Source organism: Styela clava, chromosome 15 (genome assembly GCF_964204865.1).
Source record: "Styela clava chromosome 15, kaStyClav1.hap1.2, whole genome shotgun sequence".
Lineage (NCBI taxonomy): Eukaryota > Metazoa > Chordata > Ascidiacea > Stolidobranchia > Styelidae > Styela > Styela clava.
In genome coordinates, this window is record NC_135264.1 from 7,533,551 (window position 1) to 7,547,550 (window position 14,000).

The 14,000-nt window shown below is 46.1% G+C and overlaps 53 non-coding genes and 17 pseudogenes across 53 annotated transcripts; all 70 read right to left on the reverse strand.

Moving 5' to 3' along the window:
* Positions 1-33: 33 nt before the first annotated feature.
* On the reverse strand, positions 34-152 carry LOC144416461 (5S ribosomal RNA). The gene has a single exon (XR_013472354.1). It is a non-coding gene; the product is annotated as a 5S ribosomal RNA (ribosomal RNA).
* Positions 153-237: 85 nt separating this feature from the next.
* On the reverse strand, positions 238-356 carry LOC144417848 (5S ribosomal RNA; annotated as a pseudogene).
* An 81-nt stretch (positions 357-437) lies between these two features.
* LOC144412021 (5S ribosomal RNA) lies at positions 438-556 on the reverse strand. The gene has a single exon (XR_013469032.1). It is a non-coding gene; the product is annotated as a 5S ribosomal RNA (ribosomal RNA).
* An 81-nt stretch (positions 557-637) lies between these two features.
* On the reverse strand, positions 638-756 carry LOC144416560 (5S ribosomal RNA). The gene has a single exon (XR_013472453.1). It is a non-coding gene; the product is annotated as a 5S ribosomal RNA (ribosomal RNA).
* An 81-nt stretch (positions 757-837) lies between these two features.
* LOC144417850 (5S ribosomal RNA) lies at positions 838-956 on the reverse strand (annotated as a pseudogene).
* An 81-nt stretch (positions 957-1,037) lies between these two features.
* On the reverse strand, positions 1,038-1,156 carry LOC144412032 (5S ribosomal RNA). The gene has a single exon (XR_013469033.1). It is a non-coding gene; the product is annotated as a 5S ribosomal RNA (ribosomal RNA).
* Positions 1,157-1,236: 80 nt separating this feature from the next.
* LOC144413973 (5S ribosomal RNA) lies at positions 1,237-1,355 on the reverse strand. The gene has a single exon (XR_013469863.1). It is a non-coding gene; the product is annotated as a 5S ribosomal RNA (ribosomal RNA).
* An 81-nt stretch (positions 1,356-1,436) lies between these two features.
* On the reverse strand, positions 1,437-1,555 carry LOC144417605 (5S ribosomal RNA; annotated as a pseudogene).
* Positions 1,556-1,636: 81 nt separating this feature from the next.
* LOC144416669 (5S ribosomal RNA) lies at positions 1,637-1,755 on the reverse strand. Its single transcript, XR_013472562.1, has one exon. It is a non-coding gene; the product is annotated as a 5S ribosomal RNA (ribosomal RNA).
* Positions 1,756-1,836: 81 nt separating this feature from the next.
* Positions 1,837-1,955, reverse strand: LOC144412043 (5S ribosomal RNA). The gene has a single exon (XR_013469034.1). It is a non-coding gene; the product is annotated as a 5S ribosomal RNA (ribosomal RNA).
* Positions 1,956-2,036: 81 nt separating this feature from the next.
* LOC144418000 (5S ribosomal RNA) lies at positions 2,037-2,155 on the reverse strand (annotated as a pseudogene).
* Positions 2,156-2,240: 85 nt separating this feature from the next.
* LOC144417117 (5S ribosomal RNA) lies at positions 2,241-2,359 on the reverse strand. Its single transcript, XR_013473010.1, has one exon. It is a non-coding gene; the product is annotated as a 5S ribosomal RNA (ribosomal RNA).
* Positions 2,360-2,444: 85 nt separating this feature from the next.
* Positions 2,445-2,563, reverse strand: LOC144412054 (5S ribosomal RNA). Its single transcript, XR_013469035.1, has one exon. It is a non-coding gene; the product is annotated as a 5S ribosomal RNA (ribosomal RNA).
* Positions 2,564-2,644: 81 nt separating this feature from the next.
* Positions 2,645-2,763, reverse strand: LOC144415657 (5S ribosomal RNA). Its single transcript, XR_013471549.1, has one exon. It is a non-coding gene; the product is annotated as a 5S ribosomal RNA (ribosomal RNA).
* An 81-nt stretch (positions 2,764-2,844) lies between these two features.
* LOC144416993 (5S ribosomal RNA) lies at positions 2,845-2,963 on the reverse strand. The gene has a single exon (XR_013472885.1). It is a non-coding gene; the product is annotated as a 5S ribosomal RNA (ribosomal RNA).
* Positions 2,964-3,044: 81 nt separating this feature from the next.
* LOC144412552 (5S ribosomal RNA) lies at positions 3,045-3,162 on the reverse strand (annotated as a pseudogene).
* Positions 3,163-3,243: 81 nt separating this feature from the next.
* Positions 3,244-3,362, reverse strand: LOC144417465 (5S ribosomal RNA; annotated as a pseudogene).
* Positions 3,363-3,443: 81 nt separating this feature from the next.
* LOC144412065 (5S ribosomal RNA) lies at positions 3,444-3,562 on the reverse strand. The gene has a single exon (XR_013469036.1). It is a non-coding gene; the product is annotated as a 5S ribosomal RNA (ribosomal RNA).
* An 81-nt stretch (positions 3,563-3,643) lies between these two features.
* LOC144414551 (5S ribosomal RNA) lies at positions 3,644-3,762 on the reverse strand. Its single transcript, XR_013470441.1, has one exon. It is a non-coding gene; the product is annotated as a 5S ribosomal RNA (ribosomal RNA).
* Positions 3,763-3,843: 81 nt separating this feature from the next.
* Positions 3,844-3,962, reverse strand: LOC144417373 (5S ribosomal RNA). The gene has a single exon (XR_013473266.1). It is a non-coding gene; the product is annotated as a 5S ribosomal RNA (ribosomal RNA).
* An 85-nt stretch (positions 3,963-4,047) lies between these two features.
* On the reverse strand, positions 4,048-4,166 carry LOC144415241 (5S ribosomal RNA). Its single transcript, XR_013471133.1, has one exon. It is a non-coding gene; the product is annotated as a 5S ribosomal RNA (ribosomal RNA).
* Positions 4,167-4,251: 85 nt separating this feature from the next.
* On the reverse strand, positions 4,252-4,370 carry LOC144414096 (5S ribosomal RNA). Its single transcript, XR_013469987.1, has one exon. It is a non-coding gene; the product is annotated as a 5S ribosomal RNA (ribosomal RNA).
* An 81-nt stretch (positions 4,371-4,451) lies between these two features.
* Positions 4,452-4,570, reverse strand: LOC144414924 (5S ribosomal RNA). The gene has a single exon (XR_013470815.1). It is a non-coding gene; the product is annotated as a 5S ribosomal RNA (ribosomal RNA).
* An 81-nt stretch (positions 4,571-4,651) lies between these two features.
* On the reverse strand, positions 4,652-4,770 carry LOC144415527 (5S ribosomal RNA). Its single transcript, XR_013471419.1, has one exon. It is a non-coding gene; the product is annotated as a 5S ribosomal RNA (ribosomal RNA).
* An 81-nt stretch (positions 4,771-4,851) lies between these two features.
* LOC144411928 (5S ribosomal RNA) lies at positions 4,852-4,969 on the reverse strand (annotated as a pseudogene).
* An 81-nt stretch (positions 4,970-5,050) lies between these two features.
* Positions 5,051-5,169, reverse strand: LOC144414666 (5S ribosomal RNA). The gene has a single exon (XR_013470556.1). It is a non-coding gene; the product is annotated as a 5S ribosomal RNA (ribosomal RNA).
* An 81-nt stretch (positions 5,170-5,250) lies between these two features.
* On the reverse strand, positions 5,251-5,369 carry LOC144415658 (5S ribosomal RNA). The gene has a single exon (XR_013471550.1). It is a non-coding gene; the product is annotated as a 5S ribosomal RNA (ribosomal RNA).
* An 81-nt stretch (positions 5,370-5,450) lies between these two features.
* On the reverse strand, positions 5,451-5,569 carry LOC144416994 (5S ribosomal RNA). The gene has a single exon (XR_013472886.1). It is a non-coding gene; the product is annotated as a 5S ribosomal RNA (ribosomal RNA).
* An 81-nt stretch (positions 5,570-5,650) lies between these two features.
* On the reverse strand, positions 5,651-5,768 carry LOC144412686 (5S ribosomal RNA; annotated as a pseudogene).
* An 81-nt stretch (positions 5,769-5,849) lies between these two features.
* LOC144417291 (5S ribosomal RNA) lies at positions 5,850-5,968 on the reverse strand. The gene has a single exon (XR_013473184.1). It is a non-coding gene; the product is annotated as a 5S ribosomal RNA (ribosomal RNA).
* Positions 5,969-6,049: 81 nt separating this feature from the next.
* Positions 6,050-6,168, reverse strand: LOC144412076 (5S ribosomal RNA). Its single transcript, XR_013469037.1, has one exon. It is a non-coding gene; the product is annotated as a 5S ribosomal RNA (ribosomal RNA).
* An 81-nt stretch (positions 6,169-6,249) lies between these two features.
* Positions 6,250-6,368, reverse strand: LOC144412088 (5S ribosomal RNA). The gene has a single exon (XR_013469039.1). It is a non-coding gene; the product is annotated as a 5S ribosomal RNA (ribosomal RNA).
* Positions 6,369-6,449: 81 nt separating this feature from the next.
* LOC144417374 (5S ribosomal RNA) lies at positions 6,450-6,568 on the reverse strand. The gene has a single exon (XR_013473267.1). It is a non-coding gene; the product is annotated as a 5S ribosomal RNA (ribosomal RNA).
* An 85-nt stretch (positions 6,569-6,653) lies between these two features.
* LOC144415243 (5S ribosomal RNA) lies at positions 6,654-6,772 on the reverse strand. Its single transcript, XR_013471135.1, has one exon. It is a non-coding gene; the product is annotated as a 5S ribosomal RNA (ribosomal RNA).
* Positions 6,773-6,857: 85 nt separating this feature from the next.
* LOC144412100 (5S ribosomal RNA) lies at positions 6,858-6,976 on the reverse strand. Its single transcript, XR_013469040.1, has one exon. It is a non-coding gene; the product is annotated as a 5S ribosomal RNA (ribosomal RNA).
* Positions 6,977-7,057: 81 nt separating this feature from the next.
* On the reverse strand, positions 7,058-7,176 carry LOC144416995 (5S ribosomal RNA). Its single transcript, XR_013472887.1, has one exon. It is a non-coding gene; the product is annotated as a 5S ribosomal RNA (ribosomal RNA).
* An 81-nt stretch (positions 7,177-7,257) lies between these two features.
* On the reverse strand, positions 7,258-7,375 carry LOC144412553 (5S ribosomal RNA; annotated as a pseudogene).
* Positions 7,376-7,456: 81 nt separating this feature from the next.
* On the reverse strand, positions 7,457-7,575 carry LOC144417466 (5S ribosomal RNA; annotated as a pseudogene).
* An 81-nt stretch (positions 7,576-7,656) lies between these two features.
* Positions 7,657-7,775, reverse strand: LOC144412111 (5S ribosomal RNA). The gene has a single exon (XR_013469042.1). It is a non-coding gene; the product is annotated as a 5S ribosomal RNA (ribosomal RNA).
* Positions 7,776-7,856: 81 nt separating this feature from the next.
* LOC144417375 (5S ribosomal RNA) lies at positions 7,857-7,975 on the reverse strand. The gene has a single exon (XR_013473268.1). It is a non-coding gene; the product is annotated as a 5S ribosomal RNA (ribosomal RNA).
* Positions 7,976-8,060: 85 nt separating this feature from the next.
* On the reverse strand, positions 8,061-8,179 carry LOC144415244 (5S ribosomal RNA). The gene has a single exon (XR_013471136.1). It is a non-coding gene; the product is annotated as a 5S ribosomal RNA (ribosomal RNA).
* An 86-nt stretch (positions 8,180-8,265) lies between these two features.
* LOC144414107 (5S ribosomal RNA) lies at positions 8,266-8,384 on the reverse strand. The gene has a single exon (XR_013469998.1). It is a non-coding gene; the product is annotated as a 5S ribosomal RNA (ribosomal RNA).
* An 81-nt stretch (positions 8,385-8,465) lies between these two features.
* On the reverse strand, positions 8,466-8,584 carry LOC144414668 (5S ribosomal RNA). The gene has a single exon (XR_013470558.1). It is a non-coding gene; the product is annotated as a 5S ribosomal RNA (ribosomal RNA).
* Positions 8,585-8,665: 81 nt separating this feature from the next.
* Positions 8,666-8,784, reverse strand: LOC144415659 (5S ribosomal RNA). Its single transcript, XR_013471552.1, has one exon. It is a non-coding gene; the product is annotated as a 5S ribosomal RNA (ribosomal RNA).
* Positions 8,785-8,865: 81 nt separating this feature from the next.
* LOC144416996 (5S ribosomal RNA) lies at positions 8,866-8,984 on the reverse strand. Its single transcript, XR_013472888.1, has one exon. It is a non-coding gene; the product is annotated as a 5S ribosomal RNA (ribosomal RNA).
* Positions 8,985-9,065: 81 nt separating this feature from the next.
* Positions 9,066-9,183, reverse strand: LOC144412554 (5S ribosomal RNA; annotated as a pseudogene).
* Positions 9,184-9,264: 81 nt separating this feature from the next.
* On the reverse strand, positions 9,265-9,383 carry LOC144416970 (5S ribosomal RNA). The gene has a single exon (XR_013472862.1). It is a non-coding gene; the product is annotated as a 5S ribosomal RNA (ribosomal RNA).
* Positions 9,384-9,464: 81 nt separating this feature from the next.
* LOC144414436 (5S ribosomal RNA) lies at positions 9,465-9,583 on the reverse strand. The gene has a single exon (XR_013470326.1). It is a non-coding gene; the product is annotated as a 5S ribosomal RNA (ribosomal RNA).
* Positions 9,584-9,664: 81 nt separating this feature from the next.
* LOC144412122 (5S ribosomal RNA) lies at positions 9,665-9,783 on the reverse strand. Its single transcript, XR_013469043.1, has one exon. It is a non-coding gene; the product is annotated as a 5S ribosomal RNA (ribosomal RNA).
* Positions 9,784-9,864: 81 nt separating this feature from the next.
* On the reverse strand, positions 9,865-9,983 carry LOC144417376 (5S ribosomal RNA). The gene has a single exon (XR_013473269.1). It is a non-coding gene; the product is annotated as a 5S ribosomal RNA (ribosomal RNA).
* An 85-nt stretch (positions 9,984-10,068) lies between these two features.
* Positions 10,069-10,187, reverse strand: LOC144417788 (5S ribosomal RNA; annotated as a pseudogene).
* An 81-nt stretch (positions 10,188-10,268) lies between these two features.
* Positions 10,269-10,387, reverse strand: LOC144415528 (5S ribosomal RNA). The gene has a single exon (XR_013471420.1). It is a non-coding gene; the product is annotated as a 5S ribosomal RNA (ribosomal RNA).
* Positions 10,388-10,468: 81 nt separating this feature from the next.
* On the reverse strand, positions 10,469-10,586 carry LOC144413056 (5S ribosomal RNA; annotated as a pseudogene).
* An 81-nt stretch (positions 10,587-10,667) lies between these two features.
* Positions 10,668-10,785, reverse strand: LOC144417116 (5S ribosomal RNA). The gene has a single exon (XR_013473009.1). It is a non-coding gene; the product is annotated as a 5S ribosomal RNA (ribosomal RNA).
* An 81-nt stretch (positions 10,786-10,866) lies between these two features.
* Positions 10,867-10,985, reverse strand: LOC144416997 (5S ribosomal RNA). Its single transcript, XR_013472889.1, has one exon. It is a non-coding gene; the product is annotated as a 5S ribosomal RNA (ribosomal RNA).
* Positions 10,986-11,066: 81 nt separating this feature from the next.
* LOC144412555 (5S ribosomal RNA) lies at positions 11,067-11,184 on the reverse strand (annotated as a pseudogene).
* An 81-nt stretch (positions 11,185-11,265) lies between these two features.
* Positions 11,266-11,384, reverse strand: LOC144417292 (5S ribosomal RNA). The gene has a single exon (XR_013473185.1). It is a non-coding gene; the product is annotated as a 5S ribosomal RNA (ribosomal RNA).
* Positions 11,385-11,465: 81 nt separating this feature from the next.
* LOC144412133 (5S ribosomal RNA) lies at positions 11,466-11,584 on the reverse strand. The gene has a single exon (XR_013469044.1). It is a non-coding gene; the product is annotated as a 5S ribosomal RNA (ribosomal RNA).
* Positions 11,585-11,665: 81 nt separating this feature from the next.
* Positions 11,666-11,784, reverse strand: LOC144415991 (5S ribosomal RNA). The gene has a single exon (XR_013471885.1). It is a non-coding gene; the product is annotated as a 5S ribosomal RNA (ribosomal RNA).
* An 81-nt stretch (positions 11,785-11,865) lies between these two features.
* On the reverse strand, positions 11,866-11,984 carry LOC144417799 (5S ribosomal RNA; annotated as a pseudogene).
* Positions 11,985-12,069: 85 nt separating this feature from the next.
* Positions 12,070-12,188, reverse strand: LOC144415098 (5S ribosomal RNA). The gene has a single exon (XR_013470990.1). It is a non-coding gene; the product is annotated as a 5S ribosomal RNA (ribosomal RNA).
* Positions 12,189-12,269: 81 nt separating this feature from the next.
* On the reverse strand, positions 12,270-12,388 carry LOC144414421 (5S ribosomal RNA). The gene has a single exon (XR_013470311.1). It is a non-coding gene; the product is annotated as a 5S ribosomal RNA (ribosomal RNA).
* Positions 12,389-12,469: 81 nt separating this feature from the next.
* On the reverse strand, positions 12,470-12,588 carry LOC144415529 (5S ribosomal RNA). Its single transcript, XR_013471421.1, has one exon. It is a non-coding gene; the product is annotated as a 5S ribosomal RNA (ribosomal RNA).
* Positions 12,589-12,669: 81 nt separating this feature from the next.
* Positions 12,670-12,787, reverse strand: LOC144412938 (5S ribosomal RNA; annotated as a pseudogene).
* An 81-nt stretch (positions 12,788-12,868) lies between these two features.
* On the reverse strand, positions 12,869-12,987 carry LOC144417242 (5S ribosomal RNA). The gene has a single exon (XR_013473135.1). It is a non-coding gene; the product is annotated as a 5S ribosomal RNA (ribosomal RNA).
* Positions 12,988-13,068: 81 nt separating this feature from the next.
* Positions 13,069-13,187, reverse strand: LOC144416740 (5S ribosomal RNA). The gene has a single exon (XR_013472633.1). It is a non-coding gene; the product is annotated as a 5S ribosomal RNA (ribosomal RNA).
* Positions 13,188-13,272: 85 nt separating this feature from the next.
* On the reverse strand, positions 13,273-13,391 carry LOC144415245 (5S ribosomal RNA). The gene has a single exon (XR_013471137.1). It is a non-coding gene; the product is annotated as a 5S ribosomal RNA (ribosomal RNA).
* Positions 13,392-13,476: 85 nt separating this feature from the next.
* LOC144412144 (5S ribosomal RNA) lies at positions 13,477-13,595 on the reverse strand. Its single transcript, XR_013469045.1, has one exon. It is a non-coding gene; the product is annotated as a 5S ribosomal RNA (ribosomal RNA).
* An 81-nt stretch (positions 13,596-13,676) lies between these two features.
* LOC144418065 (5S ribosomal RNA) lies at positions 13,677-13,795 on the reverse strand (annotated as a pseudogene).
* An 81-nt stretch (positions 13,796-13,876) lies between these two features.
* Positions 13,877-13,995, reverse strand: LOC144415356 (5S ribosomal RNA). Its single transcript, XR_013471248.1, has one exon. It is a non-coding gene; the product is annotated as a 5S ribosomal RNA (ribosomal RNA).
* Between the last annotated feature and the right edge of the window lie 5 nt (positions 13,996-14,000).

The window sequence follows — 14,000 nt, forward strand, 5'->3', positions numbered from 1 at the left end:
GAGAAAAAACGAATGGAACGGCGACGAAAAAAAAGCCTACGACACTCGGTATTCCCAGCCGGTCACCCATGCAAGTACTAACCGAGCCCGACATTGCTTAACTTCCGAGATCGAACGAGATCGGGTGCATTCAACATGGTATGGTTGTAGTCGATAAAGTAGTAGTCTGTTCTGCTATTTGTATTTTGCAGTTGTTAGAAAACAGAGAAAAAACGAATGGAACGGCGACGAAAAAAAAGCCTACGACACTCGGTATTCCCAGCCGGTCACCCATGCAAGTACTAACCGAGCCCGACATTGCTTAACTTCCGAGATCGAACGATAACGGGTGCATTCAACGTGGTATGGTTGTAGGCGATAAAGTAGTAGTCTATTCGGCTATTTGTATTTCGCAGTTGTTGGAAAACAGAGCAAAATCGAATGAAACGGCGACAAAAAGCCTACGACACTCGGTATTCCCAGCCGGTCACCCATGCAAGTACTAACCGAGCCCGACATTGCTTAACTTCCGAGATCGAACGAGATCGGGTGCATTCAACGTGGTATGGTTGTAGGCGATAAAGTAGTAGTCTATTCGGCTATTTGTATTTCGCAGTTGTTGGAAAACAGAGCAAAATCGAATGAAACGGCGACGAAAAGCCTACGACACTCGGTATTCCCAGCCGGTCACCCATGCAAGTACTAACCGAGCCAGACATTGCTTAACTTCCGAGATCGAACGAGATCGGGTGCATTCAACGTGGTATGGTTGTAGGCGATAAAGTAGTAGTCTATTCGGCTATTTGTATTTCGCAGTTGTTGGAAAACAGAGCAAAATCGAATGAAACGGCGATGAAAAGCCTACGACACTCGGTATTCCCAGCCGGTCACCCATGCAAGTACTAACCGAGCCCGACATTGCTTAACTTCCGAGATCGAACGATAACGGGTGCATTCAACGTGGTATGGTTGTAGGCGATAAAGTAGTATTCTATTCGGCTATTTGTATTTTGCAGTTGTTGGAAAACAGAGCAAAATCGAATGAAACGGCGACAAAAAGCCTACGACACTCGGTATTCCCAGCCGGTCACCCATGCAAGTACTAACCGAGCCCGACATTGCTTAACTTCCGAGATCGAACGAGATCGGGTGCATTCAACGTGGTATGGTTGTAGGCGATAAAGTAGTAGTCTATTCGGCTATTTGTATTTCGCAGTTGTTGGAAAACAGAGCAAAATCGAATGAAAAGCGACGAAAAGCCTACGACACTCGGTATTCCCAGCCGGTCACCCATGCAAGTACTAACCGAGCCCAACATTGCTTAACTTCCGAGATCGAACGAGATCGGGTGCATTCAACGTGGTATGGTTGTAGGCGATAAAGTAGTAGTCCATTCGGCTATTTGTATTTCGCAGTTGTTGGAAAACAGAGCAAAATCGAATGAAACGGCGACGAAAAGCCTACGACACTCGGTATTCCAGGCCGGTCACCCATGCAAGTACTAACCGAGCCCGACATTGCTTAAATTCCGAGATCGAACGAGATCGGGTGCATTCAACGTGGTATGGTTGTAGGCGATAAAGTAGTAGTCTATTCGGCTATTTGTATTTCGCAGTTGTTGGAAAACAGAGCAAAATCGAATGAAACGGCGACGAAAAGCCTACGACACTCGGTATTCCCAGCCGGTCACCCATGCAAGTACTAACCGAGCCCGACATTGCTTAACTTCCGAAATCGAACGAGATCGAGTGCATTCAACGTGGTATGGTTGTAGGCGATAAAGTAGTAGTCTATTCGGCTATTTGTATTTTGCAGTTGTTGGAAAACAGAGCAAAATCGAATGAAGCGGCGACGAAAAGCCTACGACACTCGGTATTCCCAGCCGGTCACCCATGCAAGTACTAACCGAGCCCGACATTGCTTAACTTCCGAGATCGAACGAGATCGGGTGCATTCAACGTGGTATGGTTGTAGGCGATAAAGTAGTAGTCTATTCGGCTATTTGTATTTTGCAGTTGTTGGAAAACAGAGCAAAATCGAATGAAGCGGCGACGAAAAGCCTACGACACTCGGTATCTCCAGCCGGTCACCCATGCAAGTACTAACCGAGCCCGACATTGCTTAACTTCCGAGATCGAACGAGATCGGGTGCATTCAACGTGGTATGGTTGTAGTCGATAAAGTAGTAGTCTGTTCTGCTATTTGTATTTTGCAGTTGTTAGAAAACAGAGAAAAAACGAATGGAACGGCGACGAAAAAAAAGCCTACGACACTCGGTATTCCCAGTCGGTCACCCATGCAAGTACTAACCGAGCCCGCCATTGCTTAACTTCCGGGATCGAACGAGATCGGGTGCATTCAACGTGGTATGGTTGTAGGCAATAAAGTGGTAGTCTATTCGCCTATTTGTATTTCGCAGTTGTTGAAAAACAGAGCAAAATCGAATGAAACGGCGACGAAAAAAAAGCCTACGACACTCGGTATTCCCAGCCGGTCACCCATGCAAGTACTAACCGAGCCCGACATTGCTTAACTTCCGAGATCGAACGAGATCGGGTGCATTCAACGTGGTATGGTTGTAGGCAATAAAGTAGTAGTCTATTCGGCTATTTGTATTTCGCAGTTGTTGGAAAACAGAGCAAAATCGAATGAAACGGCGAGGAAAAGCCTACGACACTCGGTATTCCCAGCCGGTCACCCATGCAAGTACTAACCGAGCCCGACATTGCTTAACTTCCGAGATCGAACGAGATCGGGTGCATTCACCGTGGTATGGTTGTAGGCGATAAAGTAGTAGTCTATTCGGCTATTTGTATTTCGCAGTTGTTAGAAAACAGAGCAAAATCGAATGAAACGGCGACGAAAAGCCTACGACACTCGGTATTCCCAGCCGGTCACCCATGCAAGTACTAACCAAGCCCGACATTGCTTAACTTCCGAGATCGAACAAGATCGGGAGCATTCAACGTGGTATAGTTGTAGGCGATGAAGTAGTAGTCTATTCGGCTATTTGTATTTTGCAGTTGTTAGAAAACACAGCAAAATCGAATGAAACGACGACGAAAAGCTTACGACACTCGGTATTCCCAGCCTGTCACCCATGCAAGTACTAACCGAACCCGACATTGCTTAACTTCCGAGATCGACGAGATCGGGTGCATTCAACGTGGTATGGTTGTAGGCGATAAAGTAGTAGTCTATTCGGCTATTTGTATTTCGCAGTTGTTGGAAAACAGAGCAAAATCGAATGAAACGGCGACGAAAAGCCTACGACACTCGGTATTCCCAGCCGGTCACCTATGCAAGTACTAACCGAGCTCGACATTGCTTAACTTCCGAGATCGAACGAGATCGGGTGCATTCAACGTGGTATGGTTGTAGGCGATAAAGTAGTAGTCTATTCGGCTATTTGTATTTTGCAGTTGTTGGAAAACAGAGCAAAATCGAATGAAACGGCGACGAAAAGCCTACGACACTCGGTATTCCCAGCCGGTCACCCATGCAAGTACTAACCGAGCCCGACATTGCTTAACTTCCGAGATCGAACGAGATCGGGTGCATTCAACGTGGTATGGTTGTAGGCGATAAAGTAGTAGTCTATTCGGCTATTTGTATTTTGCAGTTGTTGGAAAACAGAGCAAAATCGAATGAAACGGCGACGAAAAGCCTACGACACTCGGTATTCCCAGCCGGTCACCCATGCAAGTACTAACCGAGCCCGACATTGCTTAACTTCCGAGATCGAACGAGATCGGGTGCATTCAACGTGGTATGATTGTAGGCGATAAAGTTTTAGTCTATTCGGCTATTTGTATTTCGCAGTTGTTGGAAAACAGAGCAAAATCGAATGAAGCGGCGACGAAAAGCCTACGACACTCGGTATTCCCAGCCGGTCACCCATGAAAGTACTAACCGAGCCCGAAATTGCTTAACTTCCGAGATCGAACGAGATCGGGTGCATTCAACGTGGTATGGTTGTAGTCGATAAAGTAGTAGTCTGTTCTGCTATTTGTATTTTGCAGTTGTTAGAAAACAGAGAAAAAACGAATGGAACGGCGACGAAAGAAAAGCCTACGACACTCGGTATTCCCAGCCGGTCACCCATGCAAGTACTAACCGAGCCCGACATTGCTTAACTTCCGAGATCGAACGAGATCGGGTGCATTCAACGTGGTATGGTTGTAGTCGATAAAGTAGTAGTCTGTTCTGCTATTTGTATTTTGCAGTTGTTAGAAAACAGAGAAAAAACGAATGGAACGGCGACGAAAAAAAAGCCTACGACACTCGGTATTCCCAGCCGGTCACCCATGCAAGTACTAACCAAGCCCGACATTGCTTAACTTCCGAGATCGAACGAGATCGGGTGCATTCAACGTGGTATGGTTGTAGGCAATAAAGTAGTAGTCTATTCGGCTATTTGTATTTTGCAGTTGTTAGAAAAGAGAGCAAAATCGAATGAAACGGCGACGAAAAGCCTACGACACTCGGTATTCCCAGCCGGTCACCCATGCAAGTACTAACCTAGCCCGACATTGCTTAACTTCCGAGATCGAACGAGATCGGGTGCATTCACCGTGGTATGGTTGTAGGCGATAAAGTAGTAGTCTATTTGGCTATTTGTATTTCGCAGTTGTTAGAAAACAGAGCAAAATCGAATGAAACGGCGACGAAAAGCCTACGACACTCGGTATTCCCAGCCGGTCACCCATGCAAGTACTAACCAAGCCCGACATTGCTTAACTTCCGAGATCGAACAAGATCGGGTGCATTCAACGTGGTATGGTTGTAGGCGATAAAGTAGTAGTCTATTCGGCTATTTGTATTTCGCAGTTGTTAGAAAACACAGCAAAATCGAATGAAACGACGACGAAAAGCTTACGACACTCGGTATTCCCAGCCGGTCACCCATGCAAGTACTAACCGAACCCGACATTGCTTAACTCCCGAGATCGACGAGATCGGGTGCATTCAACGTGGTATGGTTGTAGGCGATAAAGTAGTAGTCTATTCGGCTATTTGTATTTCGCAATTGTTAGAAAACAGAGCAAAATCGAATGAAACGGCGACGAAAAGCCTACGACACTCGGTATTCCCAGCCGGTCACCCAAGCAAGTACTAACCGAGCCCGACATTGCTTAACTTCCGAGATCGAACGAGATCGGGTGCATTCAACGTGGTATGGTTGTAGGCGATAAAGTAGTAGTCTATTCGGCTATTTGTATTTCGCAGTTGTTGGTAAAAAGAGCAAAATCGAATGAAACGGCGACGAAAAGCCTACGACACTCGGTATTCCCAGCCGGTCACCCATGCAAGTACTAACCGAGCCCGACATTGCTTAACTTCCGAGATCGAACGAGATCGGGTGCATTCACCGTGGTATGGTTGTAGGCGATAAAGTAGTAGTCTATTCGGCTATTTGTATTTCGCAGTTGTTAGAAAACAGAGCAAAATCGAATGAAACGGCGACGAAAAGCCTACGACACTCGGTATTCCCAGCCGGTCACCCATGCAAGTACTAACCAAGCCCGACATTGCTTAACTTCCGAGATCGAACAAGATCGGGAGCATTCAACGTGGTATAGTTGTAGGCGATGAAGTAGTAGTCTATTCGGCTATTTGTATTTCGCAGTTGTTAGAAAACACAGCAAAATCGAATGAAACGACGACGAAAAGCTTACGACACTCGGTATTCCCAGCCTGTCACCCATGCAAGTACTAATCGAACCCGACATTGCTTAACTTCCGAGATCGACGAGATCGGGTGCATTCAACGTGGTATGGTTGTAGGCGATAAAGTAGTAGTCTATTCGGCTATTTGTATTTCGCAGTTGTTGGAAAACAGAGCAAAATCGAATGAAACGGCGACGAAAAGCCTACGACACTCGGTATTCCCAGCCGGTCACCCATGCAAATACTAACCGAGCTCGACATTGCTTAACTTCCGAGATCGAACGAGATCGGGTGCATTCAACGTGGTATGGTTGTAGGCGATAAAGTAGTAGTCTATTCGGCTATTTGTATTTTGCAGTTGTTGGAAAACAGAGCAAAATCGAATGAAACGGCGACGAAAAGCCTACGACACTCGGTATTCCCAGCCGGTCACCCATGCAAGTACTAACCGAGCCCGACATTGCTTAACTTCCGAGATCGAACGAGATCGGGTGCATTCAACGTGGTATGGTTGTAGGCGATAAAGTAGTAGTCTATTCGGCTATTTGTATTTTGCAGTTGTTTGAAAACAGAGCAAAATCGAATGAAACGGCGACGAAAAGCCTACGACACTCGGTATTCCCAGCCGGTCACCCATGCAAGTACTAACCGAGCCCGACATTGCTTAACTTCCGAGATCGAACGAGATCGGGTGCATTCAACGTGGTATGGTTGTAGGCGATAAAGTAGTAGTCTATTCGGCTATTTGTATTTCGCAGTTGTTGGAAAACAGAGCAAAATCGAATGAAGCGGCGACGAAAAGCCTACGACACTCGGTATTCCCAGCCGGTCACCCATGAAAGTACTAACCGAGCCCGAAATTGCTTAACTTCCGAGATCGAACGAGATCGGGTGCATTCAACGTGGTATGGTTGTAGTCGATAAAGTAGTAGTCTGTTCTGCTATTTGTATTTTGCAGTTGTTAGAAAACAGAGAAAAAACGAATGGAACGGCGACGAAAGAAAAGCCTACGACACTCGGTATTCCCAGCCGGTCACCCATGCAAGTACTAACCGAGCCCGACATTGCTTAACTTCCGAGATCGAACGAGATCGGGTGCATTCAACGTGGTATGGTTGTAGTCGATAAAGTAGTAGTCTGTTCTGCTATTTGTATTTTGCAGTTGTTAGAAAACAGAGAAAAAACGAATGGAACGGTGACGAAAAAAAAGCCTACGACACTCGGTATTCCCAGCCGGTCACCCATGCAAGTACTAACCGAGCCCGACATTGCTTAACTTCCGAGATCGAACGAGATCGGGTGCATTCAACGTGGTATGGTTGTAGGCAATAAAGTAGTAGTCTATTCGGCTATTTGTATTTCGCAGTTGTTAGAAAACAGAGCAAAATCGAATGAAACGGCGACGAAAAGCCTACGACACTCGGTATTCCCAGCCGGTCACCCATGCAAGTACTAACCAAGCCCGACATTGCTTAACTTCCGAGATCGAACAAGATCGGGAGCATTCAACGTGGTATAGTTGTAGGCGATGAAGTAGTAGTCTATTCGGCTATTTGTATTTCGCAGTTGTTAGAAAACACAGCAAAATCGAATGAAACGACGACGAAAAGCTTACGACACTCGGTATTCCCAGCCTGTCACCCATGCAAGTACTAACCGAACCCGACATTGCTTAACTTCCGAGATCGACGAGATCGGGTGCATTCAACGTGGTATGGTTGTAGGCGATAAAGTAGTAGTCTATTCGGCTATTTGTATTTCGCAGTTGTTGGAAAACAGAGCAAAATCGAATGAAACGGCGACGAAAAGCCTACGACACTCGGTATTCCCAGCCGGTCACCTATGCAAGTACTAACCGAGCTCGACATTGCTTAACTTCCGAGATCGAACGAGATCGGGTGCATTCAACGTGGTATGGTTGTAGGCGATAAAGTAGTAGTCTATTCGGCTATTTGTATTTTGCAGTTGTTGGAAAACAGAGCAAAATCGAATGAAACGGCGACGAAAAGCCTACGACACTCGGTATTCCCAGCCGGTCACCCATGCAAGTACTAACCGAGCCCGACATTGCTTAACTTCCGAGATCGAACGAGATCGGGTGCATTCAACGTGGTATGGTTGTAGGCGATAAAGTAGTAGTCTATTCGGCTATTTGTATTTCGCAGTTGTTGGAAAACAGAGCAAAATCGAATGAAGCGGCGACGAAAAGCCTACGACACTCGGTATTCCCAGCCGGTCACCCATGAAAGTACTAACCGAGCCCGAAATTGCTTAACTTCCGAGATCGAACGAGATCGGGTGCATTCAACGTGGTATGGTTGTAGTCGATAAAGTAGTAGTCTGTTCTGCTATTTGTATTTTGCAGTTGTTAGAAAACAGAGAAAAAACGAATGGAACGGCGACGAAAGAAAAGCCTACGACACTCGGTATTCCCAGCCGGTCACCCATGCAAGTACTAACCGAGCCCGACATTGCTTAACTTCCGAGATCGAACGAGATCGGGTGCATTCAACGTGGTATGGTTGTAGTCGATAAAGTAGTAGTCTGTTCTGCTATTTGTATTTTGCAGTTGTTAGAAAACAGAGAAAAAACGAATGGAACGGCGACGAAAAAAAAAGCCTACGACACTCGGTATTCCCAGCCGGTCACCCATGCAAGTACTAACCAAGCCCGACATTGCTTAACTTCCGAGATCGAACGAGATCGGGTGCATTCAACGTGGTATGGTTGTAGGCAATAAAGTAGTAGTCTATTCGGCTATTTGTATTTCGCAGTTGTTAGAAAAGAGAGCAAAATCGAATGAAACGGCGACGAAAAGCCTACGACACTCGGTATTCCCAGCCGGTCACCCAAGCAAGTACTAACCGAGCCCGACATTGCTTAACTTCCGAGATCGAACGAGATCGGGTGCATTCAACGTGGTATGGTTGTAGGCGATAAAGTAGTAGTCTATTCGGCTATTTGTATTTCGCAGTTGTTGGTAAAAAGAGCAAAATCGAATGAAACGGCGACGAAAAGCCTACGACACTCGGTATTCCCAGCCGGTCACCCATGCAAGTACTAACCGAGCCCGACATTGCTTAACTTCCGAGATCGAACGAGATCGGGTGCATTCACCGTGGTATGGTTGTAGGCGATAAAGTAGTAGTCTATTCGGCTATTTGTATTTCGCAGTTGTTAGAAAACAGAGCAAAATCGAATGAAACGGCGACGAAAAGCCTACGACACTCGGTATTCCCAGCCGGTCACCCATGCAAGTACTAACCAAGCCCGACATTGCTTAACTTCCGAGATCGAACAAGATCGGGAGCATTCAACGTGGTATAGTTGTAGGCGATGAAGTAGTAGTCTATTCGGCTATTTGTATTTCGCAGTTGTTAGAAAACACAGCAAAATCGAATGAAACGACGACGAAAAGCTTACGACACTCGGTATTCCCAGCCTGTCACCCATGCAAGTACTAACCGAACCCGACATTGCTTAACTTCCGAGATCGACGAGATCGGGTGCATTCAACGTGGTATGGTTGTAGGCGATAAAGTAGTAGTCTATTCGGCTATTTGTATTTCGCAGTTGTTGGAAAACAGAGCAAAATCGAATGAAACGGCGACGAAAAGCCTACGACACTCGGTATTCCCAGCCGGTCACCCATGCAAATACTAACCTAGCTCGACATTGCTTAACTTCCGAGATCGAACGAGATCGGGTGCATTCAACGTGGTATGGTTGTAGGCGATAAAGTAGTAGTCTATTCGGCTATTTGTATTTTGCAGTTGTTGGAAAACAGAGCAAAATCGAATGAAACGGCGACGAAAAGCCTACGACACTCGGTATTCCCAGCCGGTCACCCACGCAAGTACTAACCGAGCCCGACATTGCTTAACTTCCGAGATCGAACGAGATCGGGTGCATTCAACGTGGTATGGTTGTAGGCGATAAAGTAGTAGTCTATTCGGCTATTTGTATTTTGCAGTTGTTGGAAAACAGAGCAAAATCGAATGAAACGGCGACGAAAAGCCTACGACACTCGGTATTCCCAGCCGGTCACCCATGCAAGTACTAACCGAGCCCGACATTGCTTAACTTCCGAGATCGAACGAGATCGGGTGCATTCAACGTGGTATGGTTGTAGGCGATAAAGTAGTAGTCTATTCGGCTATTTGTATTTCGCAGTTGTTGGAAAACAGAGCAAAATCGAATGAAGCGGCGACGAAAAGCCTACGACACTCGGTATTCCCAGCCGGTCACCCATGAAAGTACTAACCGAGCCCGAAATTGCTTAACTTCCGAGATCGAACGAGATCGGGTGCATTCAACGTGGTATGGTTGTAGTCGATAAAGTAGTAGTCTGTTCTGCTATTTGTATTTTGCAGTTGTTAGAAAACAGAGAAAAAACGAATGGAACGGCGACGAAAGAAAAGCCTACGACACTCGGTATTCCCAGCCGGTCAACAAAGCAAGTACTAACCGAGCCCGACATTGCTTAACTTCCGAGATCGAACGAGATCGGGTGCATTCAACGTGGTATGGTTGTAGGCAATAAAGTAGTAGTCTATTCGGCTATTTGTATTTCGCAGTTGTTAGAAAACAGAGCAAAATCGAATGAAACGGCGACGAAAAGCCTACGACACTCGGTATTCCCAGCCGGTCACCCATGCAAGTACTAACCAAGCCCGACATTGCTTAACTTCCGAGATCGAACAAGATCGGGTGCATTCAACGTGGTATGGTTGTAGGCGATAAAGTAGTAGTCTATTCGGCTATTTGTATTTCGCAGTTGTTAGAAAACACAGCAAAATCGAATGAAACGACGACGAAAAGCTTACGACACTCGGTATTCCCAGCCGGTCACCCATGCAAGTAATAACCGAACACGACATTGCTTAACTTCCGAGATCGACGAGATCGGATGCATTCAACGTGGTATGGTTGTAGGCGATAAAGTAGTAGTCTATTCGGCTATTTGTATTTCGCAATTGTTAGAAAACAGAGAAAAATCGAATGAAACGGCGACGAAAAGCCTACGACACTCGGTATTCCCAGCCGGTCACCCAAGCAAGTACTAACCGAGCCCGACATTGCTTAACTTCCGAGATCGACGAGATCGGGTGCATTCAACGTGGTATGGTTGTAGGCGATAAAGTAGTAGTCTATTCGGCTATTTGTATTTCGCAGTTGTTGGAAAACAGAGCAAAATCGAATGAAACGGCGACGAAAAGCCTACGACACTCGGTATTCCCAGCCGGTCACCCATGCAAGTACTAACCAAGCCCGACATTGCTTAACTTCCGAGATCGAACAAGATCGGGAGCATTCAACGTGGTATAGTTGTAGGCGATAAAGTAGTAGTCTATTCGGCTATTTGTATTTCGCAGTTGTTAGAAAACACAGCAAAATCGAATGAAACGACGACGAAAAGCTTACGACACTCGGTATTCCCAGCCTGTCACCCATGCAAGTACTAACCGAACCCGACATTGCTTAACTTCCGAGATCGACGAGATCGGGTGCATTCAACGTGGTATGGTTGTAGGCGATAAAGTAGTAGTCTATTCGGTTATTTGTATTTCGCAGTTGTTGGAAAACAGAGCAAAATCGAATGAAACGGCGACGAAAAGCCTACGACACTCGGTATTCCCAGCCGGTCACCCATGCAAATACTAACCGAGCTCGACATTGCTTAACTTCCGAGATCGAACGAGATCGGGTGCATTCAACGTGGTATGGTTGTAGGCGATAAAGTAGTAGTCTATTCGGCTATTTGTATTTCGCAGTTGTTGGAAAACAGAGCAAAATCGAATGAAACGGCGACGAAAAGCCTACGACACTCGGTATTCCCAGCCGGTCACCCATGCAAGTACTAACCGAGCCCGACATTGCTTAACTTCCGAGATCGAACGAGATCGGGTGCATTCAACGTGGTATGGTTGTAGGCGATAAAGTAGTAGTCTATTCGGCTATTTGTATTTTGCAGTTGTTGGAAAACAGAGCAAAATCGAATGAAACGGCGACGAAAAGCCTACGACACTCGGTATTCCCAGCCGGTCACCCATGCAAGTACTAACCGAGCCTGACATTGCTTAACTTCCGAGATCGAACGAGATCGGGTGCATTCAACGTGGTATGGTTGTAGGCGATAAAGTAGTAGTCTATTCGGCTATTTGTATTTCGCAGTTGTTGGAAAACAGAGCAAAATCGAATGAAGCGGCGACGAAAAGCCTACGACACTCGGTATTCCCAGCTGGTCACCCATGAAAGTAATAACCGAGCCCGAAGTTGCTTAACTTCCGAGATCGAACGAGATCGGGTGCATTCAACGTGGTATGGTTGTAGTCGATAAAGTAGTAGTCTGTTCTGCTATTTGTATTTTGCAGTTGTTAGAAACCAGAGAAAAAACGAATGGAACGGCGACGAAAAAAAAGTCTACGACACTCGGTATTCTCAGCCGGTCACCCATGCAAGTACTAACCTAGCCCGACATTGCTTAACTTCCGAGATCGAACGAGATCGGGTGCATTCAACGTGGTATGGTTGTAGGCAATAAAGTAGTAGTCTATTCGGCTATTTGTATTTCGCAGTTGTTAGAAAACAGAGCAAAATCGAATGAAACGGCGACGAAAAGCCTACGACACTCGGTATTCCCAGCCGGTCACCCATGCAAGTACTAACCTAGCCCGACGTTGCTTAACTTCCGAGATCGAACGAGATCGGGTGCATTCACCGTGGTATGGTTGTAGGCGATAAAGTAGTAGTCTATTCGGCTATTTGTATTTCGCAGTTGTTAGAAAACAGAGCAAAATCGAATGAAACGGCGACGAAAAGCCTACGACACTCGGTATTCCCAGCCGGTCACCCATGCAAGTACTAACCAAGCCCGACATTGCTTAACTTCCGAGATCGAACAAGATCGGGTGCATTCAACGTGGTATGGTTGTAGGCGATATGGTAGTAGTCTATTCGGCTATTTGTATTTCGCAGTTGTTAGAAAACACAGCAAAATCGAATGAAACGACGACGAAAAGCTTACGACACTCGGTATTCCCAGCCGGTCACCCATGCAAGTAATAACCGAACACGACATTGCTTAACTTCCGAGATCGACGAGATCGGGTGCATTCAACGTGGTATGGTTGTAGGCGATAAAGTAGTAGTCTATTCGGCTATTTGTATTTCGCAATTGTTAGAAAACAGAGCAAAATCGAATGAAACGGCGACGAAAAGCCTACGACACTCGGTATTCCCAGCCGGTCACCCAAGCAAATACTAACCGAGCCCGACATTGCTTAACTTTCGAGATCGAACGAGATCGGGTGCATTCAACGTGGTATGGTTGTAGGCGATAAAGTAGTAGTCTATTCAGCTATTTGTATTTCGCAGTTGTTGGAAAACAGAGCAAAATCGAATGAAACGGCGACGAAAAGCCTACGACACTCGGTATTCCCAGCCGGTCAACCATGCAAGTACTAACCGAGCCCGACATTGCTTAACTTCCGAGATCGAACGAGATCGGGTGCATTCAACGTGGTATGGTTGTAGTCGATAAAGTAGTAGTCTGTTCTGCTATTTGTATTTTGCAGTTGTTAGAAAACAGAGAAAAAACGAATGGAACGGCGACGAAAGAAAAGCCTACGACACTCGGTATTCCCAGCCGGTCACCCATGCAAGTACTAACCGAGCCCGACATTGCTTAACTTCCGAGATCGAACGAGATCGGGTGCATTCAACGTGGTATGGTTGTAGTCGATAAAGTAGTAGTCTGTTCTGCTATTTGTATTTTGCAGTTGTTAGAAAACAGAGAAAAAACGAATGGAACGGCGACGAAAAAAAAGCCTACGACACTCGGTATTCCCAGCCGGTCACCCATGCAAGTACTAACCGAGCCCGACATTGCTTAACTTCCGAGATCGAACGAGATCGGGTGCATTCAACGTGGTATGGTTGTAGGCAATAAAGTAGTAGTCTATTCGGCTATTTGTATTTCGCAGTTGTTAGAAAACAGAGCAAAGTCGAATGAAACGGCGACGAAAAGCCTACGACACTCGGTATTCCCAGCCGGTCATCGATGCAAGTACTAACCTAGCCCGACATTGCTTAACTTCCGAGATCGAACGAGATCGGGTGCATTCACCGTGGTATGGTTGTAGGCGATAAAGTAGTAGTTTATTCGGCTATTTGTATTTTGCAGTTGTTAGAAAACAGAGCAAAATCGAATGAAACGGCGACGAAAAGCCTACGACACTCGGTATTCCCAGTCGGTCACCCATGCAAGTACTAACCAAGCCCGACATTGCTTAACTTCCGAGATCGAACAAGATCGGGTGCATTCAACGTGGTATGGTTGTAGGCGATAA